This window comes from Periplaneta americana, chromosome 5 (genome assembly GCF_040183065.1).
Source record: "Periplaneta americana isolate PAMFEO1 chromosome 5, P.americana_PAMFEO1_priV1, whole genome shotgun sequence".
Classification (NCBI taxonomy): domain Eukaryota; kingdom Metazoa; phylum Arthropoda; class Insecta; order Blattodea; family Blattidae; genus Periplaneta; species Periplaneta americana.
The window spans coordinates 151,072,084-151,089,467 of record NC_091121.1 but is presented as its reverse complement, the minus strand read 5'-3'; the positions used below and the strand labels follow the sequence as shown (position 1 = coordinate 151,089,467).

Genomic DNA, 17,384 nt, shown 5'->3' with positions numbered 1-17,384 from the left:
AACTTTGAAATAATTGAATTTACCTAAATTCTATGGTATATACAGGCCTATATACAGAGTTCTTCAACAGTAACATATAAACCTAACTGCAATTCAGGCGGTCTGAAGCAAATAAGTGCACTTTACTTACTTTCGAGAAAATGTGATTAAAAGTTACTAAGCTTTCGTAAATTCCGTGAAGTTTCAATTTTAAAAGTTAATGTGTGATGTGGTTAAAATATATATCCCTTTACAACTGAAATTTTAAATGTTTTAGTATATCCTGGACGCACTTCAATATTTTTTTTTATTGAAATGTCACTTACATTCCTTCCTTTAACCGCCTAAATTAAAATTAAGTAAGAGCTTTTCAACAAAACTGAATTATTTATTGAATTATTTATTTAATTGTTTACTTAAGTATTTATTCATTTATTTAATAATGTATTTATTTATGTACTAATTTATTTATTCATTAATGTACTAATTTATTAGTTATTTATTTATTTTAATGAATTAATTGATTTATTATTTACTTGTTTGTTTATTTTTGTTTTATTTATTTTTATTATTTATCTATTTATGTATTTATTTAATTATTTGACTTCTAAAGACGAAGTACAGGGACATCACTTTATTTTTACCAACACTTTTAACATTAACCTGGCTATACTCGGAAACACTGTTACCCCCTTCCATTACAGGAGTCTGGTGTTACTAGTGCAATATGTAAACAAATCATTTTAGTAGCAATAGGAAGAGAGAAAAGTAGTGTATCCATTTAGCTATGTTTCAGGGAAATACGATATTACGATTTTCAGTTTGTTTATTACAATAGAGTAGAGTAGTAACAGTTTTTTTTTCACAAACTCAACTCTTCAGGCGGTTGTATTCATTAAATAATGGATACTTTATTCAGCATATTACCGTACTTTCGGTAACTCTTAATCTTCACTTCTGTTCAGTCCACACAGATAAAGTTATTCAGTCATGCTACACGCCGTACCTGTGCGAAATAAGCTGGGCCAGGTGTTTATGGAGATCGCGAAAATCACGACTTAATAGATATAGCCTACAATATATTTTTAATAATCTTTACTAATTAAGTGGTTCTGGTTAATAATATGCGGATAAAATAATCACGACAAATCGCGAAATATAATTCTAATAGCTAAATATGAACACATTCGCGAATTATTAGTATTGCGTCGTATTATAGCGAATTTCATATTCTGAATTTTTTCGGATTTTTTTTTCATTTGAATTTGTTATACATTCAAGTAGGCTACATTATATGGTATTACAGATGTTCTGATTACATTAGTGAACTCTAAAGACGGGGAATTCAACATTTCACTAATAATTTGAAAGTGTTAATTTGAGGGTTTCAATTTTTTTTTCGTTTTTAATTAATGTGTGTTAAATATAGTCTCAATCCAACAAATATTGTCTATTGGCCATACCGCACCTTTACCAGAATCCAACGAACCTTTAATGTTAATTATTTGGAATGTAATATTCATACTGAGTTAATACTCCAGTTTCAAAATAATTGTATTTTCCAAATTTTCCATTAATATCCACCAAGAGTTCAAATCAATCTCCAACAATCTCCTCCGACACCAATATTAAAAAAACATAAATTATAAAATTAATCTCCATAAATACCTGTCCTGGAAGTAAGTTTCAATAATATAAGCTCTTTTTTCTATAGGAAACGCAACCATATTTCTGAAACACACTATACTCTGTACTGTTTATTTCACTGCTAGTAGATTTCGAATGCAACGCGGCCGTAAGTTTGTGTGGCTGATAGGAGTAAGAATATTACTGCAAGGGGTGGGAGTCAAGTAGTACATTCAGAAACGCATGTACAATAAAAATGCAAGTAAAAATAAAGTGATGTCCCTGTATACGATTATGTCTCGTGACCGGAATACTGTACGAAATTGAAACATAAAAATTGGAGATTTATCTATCGAAGAGGTTGAAAAATTTAAATAGTAAATGGAGTAACAGTAACAAATATAAATGACACTCGGGAGGAAATTAAACTCAGAATAAATATGGGAAATGCCTGTTATTATTCGGCTGAGAAGCTTTTGTAATCTAGTCTGCTGTCAAATAATCTGAAAGTTACAATTTATAAAACAGTTATATTACCGGTTGTTCTGTATGGTTGTGAAACTTGGACTCTCACTCTGAGAGAGGAACATAGGTTAAGGGTGTTTGAGAATAAGGTTCTTAGGAAAATACTTGGGGCTAAGAGGGATGAAGTTGCAGGAGAATGGAGAAAGTTACACAACACAGAATTGCATGCATTATTTTCTTCACCTGACATAATTAGGAACATTAAATTCAGACGTCTGAGATGGGCAGGGCATGTAGCACGTATGGGCGAATCCGGGAATGCAATAGAGTGTTAGTTGGGAGATCGGGGGGAAAAAGACCTTTGGGTAAGCCGAGACGTAGATGGGAGGATAATATTAAAATGGATTTGAGAGAGGTGGGATATGATGACAGAGACTGGATTAATCTTGCTCAGGATAGGGACCAATGGCTGGCTTATGTGAGGGCGGCAGTGAACATCCGGGTTCCTTAAAAGCCAGTAAATAAGTAAGTAAGTTACTTGCAAACCTATCTCTTTACTTGCTTCAAGTAAAATTCCCGTGTTTTCCCTAATCGTTTGTGGATTTTCTCCTAACATATTCACGTCATCCGCATAGACAAGCAGCTGATGTAACCCGTTCAATTCCAAACCCTCTCTGTTATCCTGGACTTTCCTAATGGCATACTCTAGAGCAAAGTTAAAAATTAAAGGTGATAGTGCATCTCCTTGCTTTAGCCCACAGTGAATTGGAAACGCATCTGACAGAAATTGTATTGTTTACTACAAAACAGAAATAGCCACTGTATGTACAAAATACGGCTACTTCGAGACTTTCAATATTGCAAATTTATGAAACAATCACTGCTCTATTACGAAGTACAAAATTTCAATGGTCACCACTAGGAGCGCTGATTTACAGCACTGTTGCCATTAGTTACCGAATACCCTAGTTTTACGACGACCTATTATAATTTAACAATGCCGTTATGTAACGTAATCACGGATGTAAATGAGAACGTGAGAAACTAGCTAAAAATGTATGATAAAAATATGTGTCATTTTAATGACACTGTTTACTTTGCAAGTGCATCTAGAAAGCAAAGATATATGAACTTACTTGACAGTATACATGGGTCGTTGGCTGTACTAACAGTTTGGATATCTGCAGGATGAATCAGTAGAAAAGTTCAGTAATTTGTCATAATAAAAATAACAAATACGACTTTTACACCTTATAAAGTAACTCAGAACTCTGGGGGATTACAGGGTGTTGGGCCGATGCTACAGTGATCCTCAGGCATTTTTATTTGTAAATGAATCCACTCTGACAAAAGCGAGCTGGGTGAGCAAAAGTAATGAACAAAAAAAAAAAAACTCGTTTGTTTTCCTGCATCAAAATAAAGAGTTGTAACTGGAGGCTAACCCTGGAATGTACACGAGATAATTAAAGTAGACTAGTTTAGTCAGGTACTTTTTTCATCAAAGGGGTTGCGATTCAAATTCTGGGAAGATTATGCGAGATTTGTGTTAAGCAATGGAGCCGTTCGGTTAATTCATAAGTTGTTTCTTTATCACTGTTGAAAAATATGTTCAGTAAATTCATGTCCCACTCATCCACATGGTGTAGCTAGTAGGCAAAGTGAGCACAAATTAAAATTATAAAACAAAAATATTTCTAGCCCCTACTGTAAGAGCCAGGCTCGTGTACGGTGTGGCCTTAGCCAATAATATAACATAAAATTTACAAGGACAGTTTACTAAATACAGTAAGTAACTTAATTCAAACCAGTAAACAACATACAAGAGAAAAAAAAAGAGAAAAAGAGAGAAAAAAAAACACATTTAATATAAACTGATAATCAGACAGAAGCCAGTGATATTCAATGAAAACATGAATATAGTCGACAGAAATAAAAGGTAAAAAATACACACATTTGTTAATACTATATATCATGAATAATTTTATAAATTTATTTTTTAAAACCTTCAATTTTAAAATATTTCAAATTTGGAAAATGGTTTGTAATTTTATTATAAAGTCTTGGGCCGAAACTAGCACCATGTTTAAGAGCTGCACTTGTATGACATTTAGGCTCAATTAATGGGAAAGTAGACTTTTGTCTTCGAGTACGATATTCATGTCGATTAGATTTATGTTTTATTTGATTTCTGTGGTAATAGGTTAGAAAACTATATAAACTTCTTCAACAGTTAATACTTTAAAATCTATATAAATTAAATTTGTTGGGTAATCCATATTTCTGGTTAGTCAAATTTGTATTAATCTTGTGTGTAACAAAATTAATGGATTAAGTAAAGATGATGCTACTCCACCCCAATTTATTATACCATATTCTATTAATGATTGTACTAAAGCTAAAAATATTATTCTCAATGCCTCCATAGCGATAAAATTTCGAAGTATTATGAATTTATAAATTGTCTTTCTTATACTTGTACACATGAAATCAATCTGTTTATCCCAACGTAAATGCTGATCTATAATAATTCCTAAATATTTGACTTGTGTGGAAGGTGTTAGATGTGGGCAATTACAATAATTATTTGTTAATTCATTACATGAAATATTATGTATTACTAAGTGATAATTATTCATAGGTGGAGGTAAACATTTCGTTGTTAAAGAATCTATATTTTTCGAAACCCTTAATTTTACGTGGATGTATAATTATGTGAATGATATCAGTAGAGATGATACATTTTCGCAGTGACGATAAATGCGAAATATGCCGAAGTGTTGTCATAGTAAGTATTTAATGTTCAAAAGCATGTTAATTATATTAACACCGTTTTTTAATCCTTGACAAAATGCGAAATGTAGGTGTCTCTGCGAAATAACAGCGAAATTACATTTTATAAGGAATTTTTTGTAAAAAAAATCAGACTCTATCTACAGAATGTAGTTCACCATGAGATAGGGTGTCGGAATGATTCTGGAGTAAGATGAGCAGGGGATGTGTCTTTTTTTTTTAGCTGGTTATTTAACGACGCTGTATCAACTACGGGTACGAGGTTATTTAGCATCGATGAGCTTGGTGATAGTGAGATGTTATTTGGCGAGATGAGGCCGAGGATTCGCCATAGATTACCTGGCATTCACCTTACAGTTAGGGAAAACCTCGGGAAAACCTCAACCTGGTAACTTGTCCCTGTAAGGATTTGAACCTTGGCCCGCTTGTTTCACGGTCAGGCGTGCTATTACTCCACAGCGGTGGACAGCATACAGTATTAAATTCACAGGCAACTTCTGCATCTTAGATAGAAATTCTAAAAAGAAAAATATTGGTTCGTTCACGTGAAGATCTCGACTGCCCTAAGGTAATGTACCGGTGTTCTGAGATAGTATCATGTTTCCAGGCATTAATTTTGCATCCAGCATGTAACTCAGATATTATGCGTCAGTCGAACCAAGAATTATTCACTGCTGGTTTTCTGAATACTTTATAATCCTCTTTCGAGTACTTTTCGTTCCGTTTTCAAAGGCTGGCAAAATAAAGTGATCTAAAATACAGAAATTTACATAACACCGACAGATTCTGTGCCTGGTCTTCCATGAACCTCTGTTGCCCTGGAGACGTAAACAAGCTCCACACTCAACTCAATTTACATTAGTTAAGGCTTCTACTGCTTAGGTAATACAGAAATCATCATCTTGTTTGCTGCATTTTTAAGAACTCTTTATCTATTACCAGGGGCAGGTATTTATGGAGATTAATTTTATCATTTGTGTTTTTTAATATTAGCGTCGGCGGAGATTGTTGGAGATTGATTTGTACTCTTGGCGGAGATGAATGGAAATTTTGGAAAATACAATTATTTTGAAATTGAATCACAATATTGAGAAACCCCACATATCCATTTTTTTACGAAACTGCAAGACAATAAACACTTTTAAAAACAGATTAAAAGATAACCTTCTTAGCATTTCACTCCAATCATACTGACTTAAAATATCACTGTCTACATTCTTATTCCTTCCTTCAGACATCATCCTGATTGTGCTGTATTTTCAAAATTGTCTCATAATAATCTCTTTCTATTATCTGACATTATTTGAGATATATTAACATTCTATGTATTTTAGCTTAATTCTGCTACGTAGTTTGTATTTCAGTGTTTAATTAATAGTTCATAGCATTTTGTTGTTTAATTCGTAAATAACTCTTGTATACATGTAGCTCTTATCTAAATCAAATTGTTGAATTCTTTGTAAGTTCATACATATGTATGTATACTTTTTGCTGTTTGAGTGGAAGAGAAGGCCTTACGGCCTTAACTCTGCCAGCTAAAATAAATCGTTATTATTATTATTATTATTATTATTATTATTATTATTATTATATGATTTCGTATTCTAAACATGTAGACTCATGATATTATGAAGAGAAACCCCACATATTCCCATCAACATTCATTTTAGCTAAATTGTTAAAAAAAATAATATGAGCACAAATCTAGGACCTGAGATTTTCTTTTGTATTTTCTGAAAAGTTTAGTTTTCTAGACATGTAAGGTTTCTCAATATTCCGGTTTAATTGAAGTATTAACTCAGTATGAATATTACTTTCCAAATATTTAACATTAAAGGTTCGTTGGATTCTGATAAAGGTGCGGTTTGGCCAATAGACAATATTTATTGGATTGAAACTGTATTTGACACACATTCATTAAAAACGAAAAAAGACTTGCAGTCCTCAAATTAACACTTTCAAATTATTAGTGAAATGTTGAATTCTCCGTCTTTTGACTTCACTAATGTAATCAGAAAACCTACTTGGATATATAACAAATTCAAGTGAAAAAAAAAATCCGAAAAGAAACTCAGAATATGAAATTCTTCTATAAAACGATGCAATAGTAATAATTAGCGAATGTGTTCATATTTTGCTATTAGAACTCTATTTCGCGATTTGTCGCGATTGTTTTATCCGGATATTATTAATCAGAATCACTTAATTCGTAAAGATCAGTAAAAATCTATTGTAGCTATTATGTCGTAATTTTCGCGATCTCCATACGGCCCTGTGTACGGATTTATAAGATATTTACCTTTAAATTATGTGTTATATTTAAACCCTGCCTTGGATCTGAAGAGGATTCTAATTTTTTTTTTGTCCTAATTGATGCGAAATTTTCATTTTTGTATGTAGACATCACTACTGTAACAACTTAAGTTCAAAATTACTTTAAAAAATTTGGGACCCAAATTTTGTAAAAAAAATACTAGGATACAGTAATTGAGTAAAATTGATATAGGGTAAATTTATTTTTATTTTATTGGGTTATTTTACGACGCTGTATCAACATCTAGGTTATTTACCGTCTGAATGAAATGAAGGTGATAATGCCGGTGAAATGAGTCCGGGGTCCAGCACCGAAAGTTACCCAGCATTTGCTCGTATTGGGTTGAAAAAACCTCAACCAGGTAACTTGCCCCGACCGGTTCTCGAACCTGGGCCACCTGGTTTCGCGGCCAGACGCGCTGACCGTTACTCCACAGATGTGGACGATATAGGGTAAAGGTTGGTAATATTTTGATACTAATAATATTATGATAGTTCTTTTTTTGAATTTATTACAATTTTACTGAGCTAGAGAAGGACCGGTTTTGTGCAGAAACTCGTCAACGAACATTCCCTTAATACGTTGACGCATAAAACCGACGATCAATTTCAATCGGCGCTATGCCCTGTACATTCAAAAACTTTATCACTGACCGCACTTCACACTCGGTGGGAGCTGGAATAAGAACGTCCATCTTCAACCAATGCAACGAAGCTACTGAGAGCACTCGGGAAGTTCCGCTAGCGCCTGCGCCATGCAGGACGCGCCTCGTATTATTAGTATCAAATTATTACCAACCTTTACGCTATCTCAGCCATTTTTAAAGATAAACTGAAAATGTCCATAGCATTTTACTCCTGAAGGGAATTCTCTTTAAAATGTCTTTAACATTTTAAGATAAACAATTATATTTCAGAGTTTAAGCTAGAAAAAACATAATTGTCGCAAAAATGCACACATTAAAAATTATATTTGTGTAAGTTGCGAAAATCTTGTGAAATATTATAAATAGTTCTGCAGAAAGATAAAATTAATAAAATATGCAGAAACAAAAAGATATGTAATTTGTTTCTTCGAGTTTTATTACTTTCAATCCATCTTATTACATTCTAGATATTATCTATTATACTTAATGTAAGAAAATCATTAGACGTAGGTATGTTTAGAATCAATTACTGCTGAATTTACATCACATTAAAATACGTTATTTTATGGGCACTCTAAACATTGAAATTCTTTACTAGTAGGCTCTTCAAGATTTATTGTTAGCAGAGTGCTAGTTCTTTTACTGAAAGGCGGTTTCTAATTCCAGTTTTTACAAGATTCATGCAACTAAAACCTCGCTCACAATTTACAGTATGCGATGGAATTATATAAATCAATTACAAGAAATTATTCACTTAACTTACATGAATTGCACCAACTCTTTGAACTCCATTCCTGAACATCTAAAAGGTAAAGGTATCCCCGTAACATGCCATGAAGGCACTTGGGGGGCATGGAGGTAGATCCCCATGCTTTCCATGACCTCGGCACTAGAATGAGGTGGTGTGGTCGGCACCACGCTCTGACCGCCTTTTACCCCCGGGAAAGACCCATTCCTGAACATCTATTGCTCAATATTTTTTTGAACATTGCCTATGCCATTAGAATTTCATTTAAGGGAACCAGGTAGTGATTAGGGGTCAAAAATCCGATTTTTTATTTTGTGTTTTAAAATAAATTACAAAACTGGTCTTTAAAACAATATAGATATTGTGGAGGGTATTTCTGCAGATAAACCTTTTAAATGACATCTTTAAATTTGGCGGTGCATGTAATTCATACACTCTTTTTTTTATACAGTTTTCCAGAAGTTGACATTTTCAAACTTAAGTGCATTTTTCTCTGAAATTACTGAATCAATTTACATGAAATTTTTACATTGTTTTCTGCAGCCTGTCTTCTACATTGTAGACCTACGGTTTTAAGAATGTCCCACACATAACACGAGAAAAAAATGTATATGCATTGAAAAAATTGTAAAAAATTTTAAACAAAAATCAATATTTTTTTCTGTTTCACTAGGGGTGAAATATTTAACTAAATTTTGCTTTGAAATTTACAATACACAATACTGGATAACTTTAAAAAATACAAGGTATATGAGTGAAGATAGCAGCAAGTAATGTGCACCTGAAGAATGAGGTACAGCTAGCAAAGTTGGAAAACAGGTTATCAGTTAGGGCCTTTCTTTTGCACTTGGATACGAAGCTAATTAGTTGTCTTTTATACCCCTGAATTCAGAATGATTGATTGCATAAACCTGAAAATTTTCATTCCATTCTGAGCACTAGAAGCCTAGAAATATTCAACTAAACTTTTGTATTGAAATTTTTTAATCGCACAGTATCACTACCCAGTTCCCTTAAATTCAGATTAGTTCAAACACAACTCTGATTTCATTTTCTCCTTTAACATCTTCGTTTCTGAAGTCCAATGTGGTTGTCGCATTTTTAGAAGTCGAGTAGCAAAATGGGAGAAATACGACTGTGGCTTAAAGCCTGCTATATTTTTAAATACATGAGAGAGGGCCTTCAAGTTCACAGTATGGCTCAATTTTATTGCATACGTTAAATTAGTTTAATGTTTTCCTGGTATTCCTAACATGATCTCCGAGGAAGTGCCCAGGAATAAGCACCAAGAATTACGTCACGTTATTTTCGCTGCCCCAGTGCATGCAGACTTCACCTGCACTCGTGAAGCAGCACGTTAAGTCCCGGCTTATGCACAACTGCGTCGAAGTCTTGGGGTATCACCTCGTCGCGGGCCGCGGCCCATAAATTCTCCAGCTACATAACTTGGCTTCAACAGGCAGGCGCGAATGGCGAGATACTTAAACGCTAATAACGCCTCGTTCGAGAGCTTTCCGTTGTTTTTCCGCAGTGTTTAATGGATCTCAGGTAATTAATTGAGCCTTCTGTATGGCTGCAGTAAATACTGTTTTATATCGGAGAGGTGAGTTTATTACAAAGAGGAACAGCCTGCTTTCAGGATTACAATAAGCTACGTGCCTCCGAAACACAATAAGGAACATAATGGAAAAGCCCTTAAAAATTAATCAATTAATTTACTGTATCTTTATTGGATGGTTCTGTAAAAGGAAGATTTATTTGTATGGATTTAAGATTTTGTTTTGTTAATTCTTCACAGTCCGTTTATAGGAAAAGTGTGTTTTTCTTCTGATTTCTTGTGATCATAGGCGGAGAGAGAACCGTTTCCTTGTGGGGGCAAAGCAAACCTTAGAATCCCGATAGTAGGGTAAGGTTGCCTACTGGGTGTTCAGTTCAAAATGTGTCATGGCTCGCTGTATGCCGTCATGTGGCTAGCCGATGAGCCTAGAGAATTCAATCTTCCTACACTTCCGCAAAGGCGTATTACCTAAATGCGAGAGAAGTTGCCTAGCAAGTACGGCGTTCATTCTGAAGATTACTTACCGATACGTACGGTAACGCCAGTAGTGGCAAGAATGTGAACTGTTTGGAAATATGTACTGTCGGGATATGGGGAGAGGGTTAAGACGATTACTTACGTATTTGTTGACATTAACTTCGACGGTCAACATGGACACGGAGCATTTGATTTGTGTTTTGGAATGTTGCCGTACGCAACCGATGATAACAAATACCCTGCGTACGACTTGCCGGCGCAAAACACAGTTAGAAAGAGGTTATGGTAGCACACAGACCGTACAGACCGCCATCTGTTGCTACGATGTTCAAGTTATACCGTACACGTTCTCAAGTTCAGATTGAAGAACGCCTTAAATAATAGGCAACTTCTCTGACATATAAGCTGAAACTCGCTTCAAATCGGTGACCCAACAACAGTGACGTCGTGACACACTTTGAAATAAACACCCAGTATATCGCACCACTTTAGCATTTATAATTTTTATTCAACAATACAGTTTTTATTTTCGGCATTCCTTTAAAGAGATACATTCCCAGAACATTTACCTTTCATGTAAAAAAGAATCCTTGAATTTGATTTAATATTTTTTTATTAAAATGACATTTTCGAAACACTTGTCAGCGGTGCCATTTAGGCAACTAGTTTCCTAAATAGCACCTGCGGTTTCTTAAATCGCACCTCTTTATCTGCAGGGAACAGGATGAAGGAAAGCTCTTAATATTGAACATATTGAACAGTATTTGAATGAATAATGTAATAAATTCAAATTACAAGTTTACTGAAATTAATGAAAGAGAGTAACGCATCTTCAAATGAAATTGAAAAAACAGAGCGTAAATTACGTAACATTTAAACTTTCTGAATGCGTTTTTTATTGTTATACATTTGCCATGTGCTTCACCAGGCAGTTCAGACTGTAAACTGCGTCACCTTTTCTCCACGATTACCTCGAAGCCACCTAAGAACTGCTTCATGATATAGCTGTCTGAAATGGTTTGAAGATAGAAACATCTAAAGGCTGGGGCTATGAGTATTATGACGAGGAAGCTGAAACAGGAGCACACCATTTTCCCGAGATAATCTAGCTTCTAAATTTTTGGAATGGACATACAGAAGCAGCACTTTTTTCTATGGCAGGTTTGAGTGGCAAATAAAATGTTTGAGCTATTCGACAAATAGTTCACTGCTGTTGTAACCTGACTCAGAGCAAACAAATAACGATCTTGGAGGAGCACCAGCTGATAATGAAGGATGCACTGTTTGACGTTTAAAAATTATCACAGATGACACAGAATACCTGGTGCGCTTGTACAACACACACTTATTGTATTAACGCCCTTCTCACCACTTGATATTGCACCCACCTGATGCATTCCTAGTTCAGTTAAAATATTTGAGGCCTTCTTTTGTAGGTTAGAATTGCTACAGTTGCTCATATCGCACCGGTGCGAATTAGGCACCTACAAAGTAGTGCGAATTGAGAAACTACGACATAAGTTATTATTTCCTTCATTCTAGCCTGTAATCACCACATCCTACTAAGTTAAATGTTCTTTAATACCTCTTTAAACGAATAACATCGTGAGATTATGGATTCCTTTGCATACAAATCCGTTATTTAGTTACAAAATGTCAGCTAAATATACATCCACCTGAGCGATTATATTAGATACACTATCACCACGCTGCTGACACAAAGAAGTGGCAGAAATCAAGTGACATGATGGAAGTTCATATGGCAGATTGTAACAATACCACTAGATGCTACACTACTACAGTAACTTGTTTTAAACTAGGAGTGGTGCGATTTAGGAAGCGGTGCGATTTATGCTACTCTACCCTAACGAGATTACGGGGATATCATTTATTTACTCCCCTATTATAGCTTGACCGTGGTACAGTATATCGGAATATGATTACTGAATAAAAGTATTTTTAAGGTGCATGTTTCTTATAGTGTTACATCCACGATGTTTCGGACCGAGTTGTGTAGGACTTCAACTATAGGTCTACTACAAATTATAATAGGGCTTAACCATAGGAAGAGTTATGGGAGGGTATGTGGGAGCACTGCCATCCCTCCCGAAATTTGTCTGAACTCTTTTTTTCTATTAACATTACAAAATATTGAATTCAAAATACTTTTCTTGCTTTTGTTTATGAATGGGATATTATTTGTAAATGCTACCATTGTACCATCTTCCTGGAAAATGGCTATTTTCACAAAAAAATCTTTTGACTATGGTTGTTTTATGAAAACTACTGAAAATTTTCACTCTTTTTAACATGGGACTATGGTGTTTTTTTTTTTCACTAACACCTAATTCAGTAGATGGCCGCTGCAGACTTCTAACACATGAGTACAGGCTGTTACAAAAGAAACATTACAGTGCTTCCATTCCTCAAACGAGGTATAGAAATTCTTATACATTCAGAAACTCAAAATAAATATTATAGTCCAGACACATGATCTGAAGACATTAATTCGTCTATTTAACCACAGAAACTTAATCATAAACAAAACCAAGGAAAGTCTTTTGCATTCAATATTTTCTAATGTTAAAAAAAATATGAGAGAGGATCAGAGGTTAAGGGTGTTTGAGAATAAGGTGCTTAGGAAAATATTTGTGAATAGGAGAGATGAAGTTACAGGAGAATGGAGAAAGTTACACAACACAGAACTGCACGCATTGTATTCTTCACCTGACATAATTAGGAACATTAAATCCAGGCGTTTGAGATGGGCAGGACATGTAGCACGTATGGGCGAATCCAGAAATGCATATATCTATTTACTTACTTAGATACATCGTTATTTATTTATTTATTTATTTATTTATTTATTTACAATATGATACGTCGTCTATATTAGCATATTAGATTCACTTTTTTATACTGAATTAACAACTCTTAAATACCTTTTCCGGTATGATCGATTTTTTACTGTTCATAATATTCCTTGAATTTCATACTCTATCTAAATATGATGCTTGCCGATTACAGGGAATTGTCCCGCATCTTGTATAAGTAGACTTTCTCCTATATCGAAGGAGCGAGACCACCAACGAAAACCACTTTCTGTCTCGTCGATTGAATGTCCGTTAAAGACGAAGGCTGCCAAAGTGGTAGCCCATTGATTTCCCTGGTTAGTCTCATCTGGTGACCGTTAAGGACATCTTTAAATAATCCCTCCCGTATCCCTGGGACTAAAAACCGTCCTCGAGGTTTCTAATTTTTCTACCTGCACCTTCTAGATGTCGCACTAGTAAAGATTAACCATAGATAGTCTTAATACAAGAAGACTTTCGTCCGTCCCTTGGTACACACAGATATAGACGTGCCCTCTCTGAGCTTTGTTGCCACATGTATCCGCTTCTGCGGCGGGGGTTGGAACGAGCTTTGAAGCGCGATCCCGGGGACGCTTGGGACCCACAAATTGCTCTCAGACTCAAGAGATAGTGCAATATTTATTGTGCGGGGTAAAGGAATGCGAGAGCCTTGTCGTCTGCAGCCTGAGGGAGGTTCCTCCCATTACGAGTATACGCGCTTTTAATTTATAGCGGCTGCCCACCCCAAGACTGGCAATAATTCTGCGGGGGTTGCAACATTGTCCCCATGCATTATACCCAGCGGTCAACGATTTGCTCTGCGCTGTGACCCAACATGGCATTCCAACTGATACTGAAAGGCGCCTTTGCACTAATTTATGTTACAGAATTAAAAATAGGGATGATAATATAGTTATCATTAACTTACGTCAAGGATGCCCTTTATCACTTACACCAGTTGCAGCGAAAATGTAATCGTGCGCCGAGCCACTGTGTAAGCTGCAACGTGCATAGCACCTAGGAGGGAGGCGGACACCCGAAGGGGAACTGAAGCAACTGTCTGACATAACGGTTTTTCATTTTCCTTGCAAGGCTACAAACTAATGTTTAGTACGTGTAACGAAGAAAGAAATGAAGAATGAAACATAGGACGCATTATCACAACCTAAAATTAACTGTCTTCAGAATGTTTCTGCGACAGAGTTTCAAAATCAGGAATGATGTCACTTACTGCCAGTCGTAGTTGATCACGAAGGTATTTGTCTGTCAGTCGTGATCTAAAATTGGTTTTTACTTTTTTAATTGTTGAAAATAATTTTTCACAAACATAAGTTGTAGCGAACATGGCTTCAACAGAGCAAGCGAAAGAACGAAGCTTCCGATATTTATTTTTTGGCAAAGATTTGAAAGTTCAACATTTGTCAAGTTTTTACATCTAGCTTTCATTTGACATCACGTAGTAAATCAGTGAGTTCAAATTGAAGAGCTAACCGCATTATTCGTACATCTGCTGAAAAAGGGTCGACGTACAGAGATGATGATGATGATGATGATGATGATGATGATGATAACAATAACACTTTACCTTTTAATGTTTTATCAGTAACATGTAGTATAATGCCGTTTTATGTTATACAACCGTTTTCCTCGTAATACTTGTGAACAAATCATACATATAATATTCTCATCATATTGACAGTAAAAAAATGCGTCCTCCCATCCTACTTGGAACTTTCGTACATGGTTTCGAGAGAGACATATGCCACTCGCAGGTCAGAGACAAATACAAATGGAACGGAGTTTGACTCCAGTGAGTGAGAGGGTGGGGGATGATGGAGGTTAGAAGCAAGCGAAGTGCACAGCTATCACTGCGAGCCACAATGTCTCGCGAGTCACGTTCTCGCCACGGCTGATCTACACTGATCAACATATACTTGGAGGATTCAGCAAATAACTGTTTTCAGAACATGGGAATAGTGATAGTAAGAGGAAGAAGAATAAAGTGCTTAAGATTTGCTGATGATATGGCGTTGTCAGCCGAAGACGAGATGATACAAAGGGATATGCTACTGGAGCTGAATCATAGCTGTGAGCAGTATGGGATGAAGATAAATACAAATAAGACGAAGAGTATGGCCACAGGAGGAAAAATACTTAGGCTACTTACTTACTTACTTACTGGCTTTTAAGGAACCCGGAGATTCATTGCCGCACTCACATAAGCCCGTCATCGGTCCCTATCCTGAGCAAGATTAATCCAGTCTCCATCATCATATCCCACCTCCCTCAAATACATTTTAATATCATCCTCCCATCTACGTCTCAGCCTCCCTAAAGGTCTTTTTCCCTCCGGTCTTCCAACTAACACTCTATATGCATTACAGGAATCGCCCATACGTACTACATGCCCTGCCCATCTCAAACGTCTGGATTTAATGTTCCCAATTATGTCAGGTGAAGAATACAATGCGTGCAGTTCTGTGTTGTGTAACTTTCTCCATTCTCCTGTAACTTCATCCCTCTTAGCCCCAAATATTTTCCGAAGCACCTTATTCTCAAACATTCTTAACCTATGTTCCTCTCTCAAAGTGAGAGTTCAAGTTTCACAACCATATAGAACAACCGGTAATATAACTGTTTTATAAATTCTAACTTTCAGATTTTTTGACAACAGACTGGATGATAAAAGCTTCTCAACCGAATAATTACACGCATTTCCCATATTTATTCTGTGTTTAATTTCCTCCCGAGTATCATTTATATTTGTTACTGTTGCTCCCAGGTATTTGAATTTTTTAACCTCTTCAAAAGATAAATTTCCAATTTTTATATTTCCATTTCGTAGAATATTCTGGTCACGAGACATAATCATATACTTTGTCTTTTCGGGGTTTACTTCCAAATCTATTTCTTTACTTGCTTCAAGTAATATTCCCGTATTTTCCCTAATCGTTTGTGGATTTTCTCCTAACATATTCACGTCATCCGCATAGACAAGCAGCTGATGTAACCCGTTCAATTCTAAACCCTCTGTGTTATCCTGGACTTTCCTAATGACATACTCTAGAGCAAAGTTAAAAAGTAGGCCTAGTATATATAGTATATGTTACTGAAAAGTATAAAACATACGTAAGATAATATTGTTATAAAAAATAAAATATTTTTATAGTTATTAATCAAGTGGGGTTGGGTCTTTTTCATGTATTTAATGGTGGTGTGTTGTAGATATTTATATGCGTGATTCTCTTCAGTATTGGCTCGAGAGAGCGCAAAAATTACAGTTCCTAAGGAAAGACCAAAAGGTATTAATTACTGATAAAATAGAAGCCTACAAAATTTTGTAGTCTCCCTATCATTTCAGCAAGATCTCTTAGCAGGATAAAATGATTTTAACCTCTACATTTCAAGGTAGTTCACGAAACATGCAGCAGCTATACCAAGATGATATGTCTATTGTTCGAAAGGATAGTAAACCTGACTTTTTTTTAACTTTCATCTACAATCCACAATGACCTGAAATAGCTATTGATTTACTCCCACATGAAAAACCCACTGATCGTCCTGACATTGTTACTTGCGTTTCCGCGTTCAGACTAAAAAACTAAAGGTGTATGGGTTCAAGAAAAAATGTATTTGGCATAAAAAAACATTCAGAGGGGGTATGTTTCATTATTATTGAAGCAAATAACTTTCAGAATGTCTGGCATTCTTCATTGAAAATAAATCTGAATAATTTTTATTTGAACGTCTAATGAACTTAGTTTGCAGCATTTGCTGCACAAGCCACTAGTTAAGTATATTTGTATGTAATATAAAGTGTTAAAAGTGTATAAGCAAAATGAATAATAATAACAGAAATTCAGCCAATCAGAAGACAGGGGTGACTCCATAATCCAAGATCGACAATCGAATCGAAGCGAGAATAAAAT

General features: G+C 35.2%; 1 protein-coding gene across 1 annotated transcript in view; it reads right to left on the bottom strand.

Annotated features, from left to right (window-relative positions):
- The window catches only part of LOC138700214 (ras-GEF domain-containing family member 1B-A), a 760,608-nt gene that overhangs the window by 308,056 nt on the left and 435,168 nt on the right, over positions 1–17,384 (bottom strand). The window lies entirely within an intron of this gene.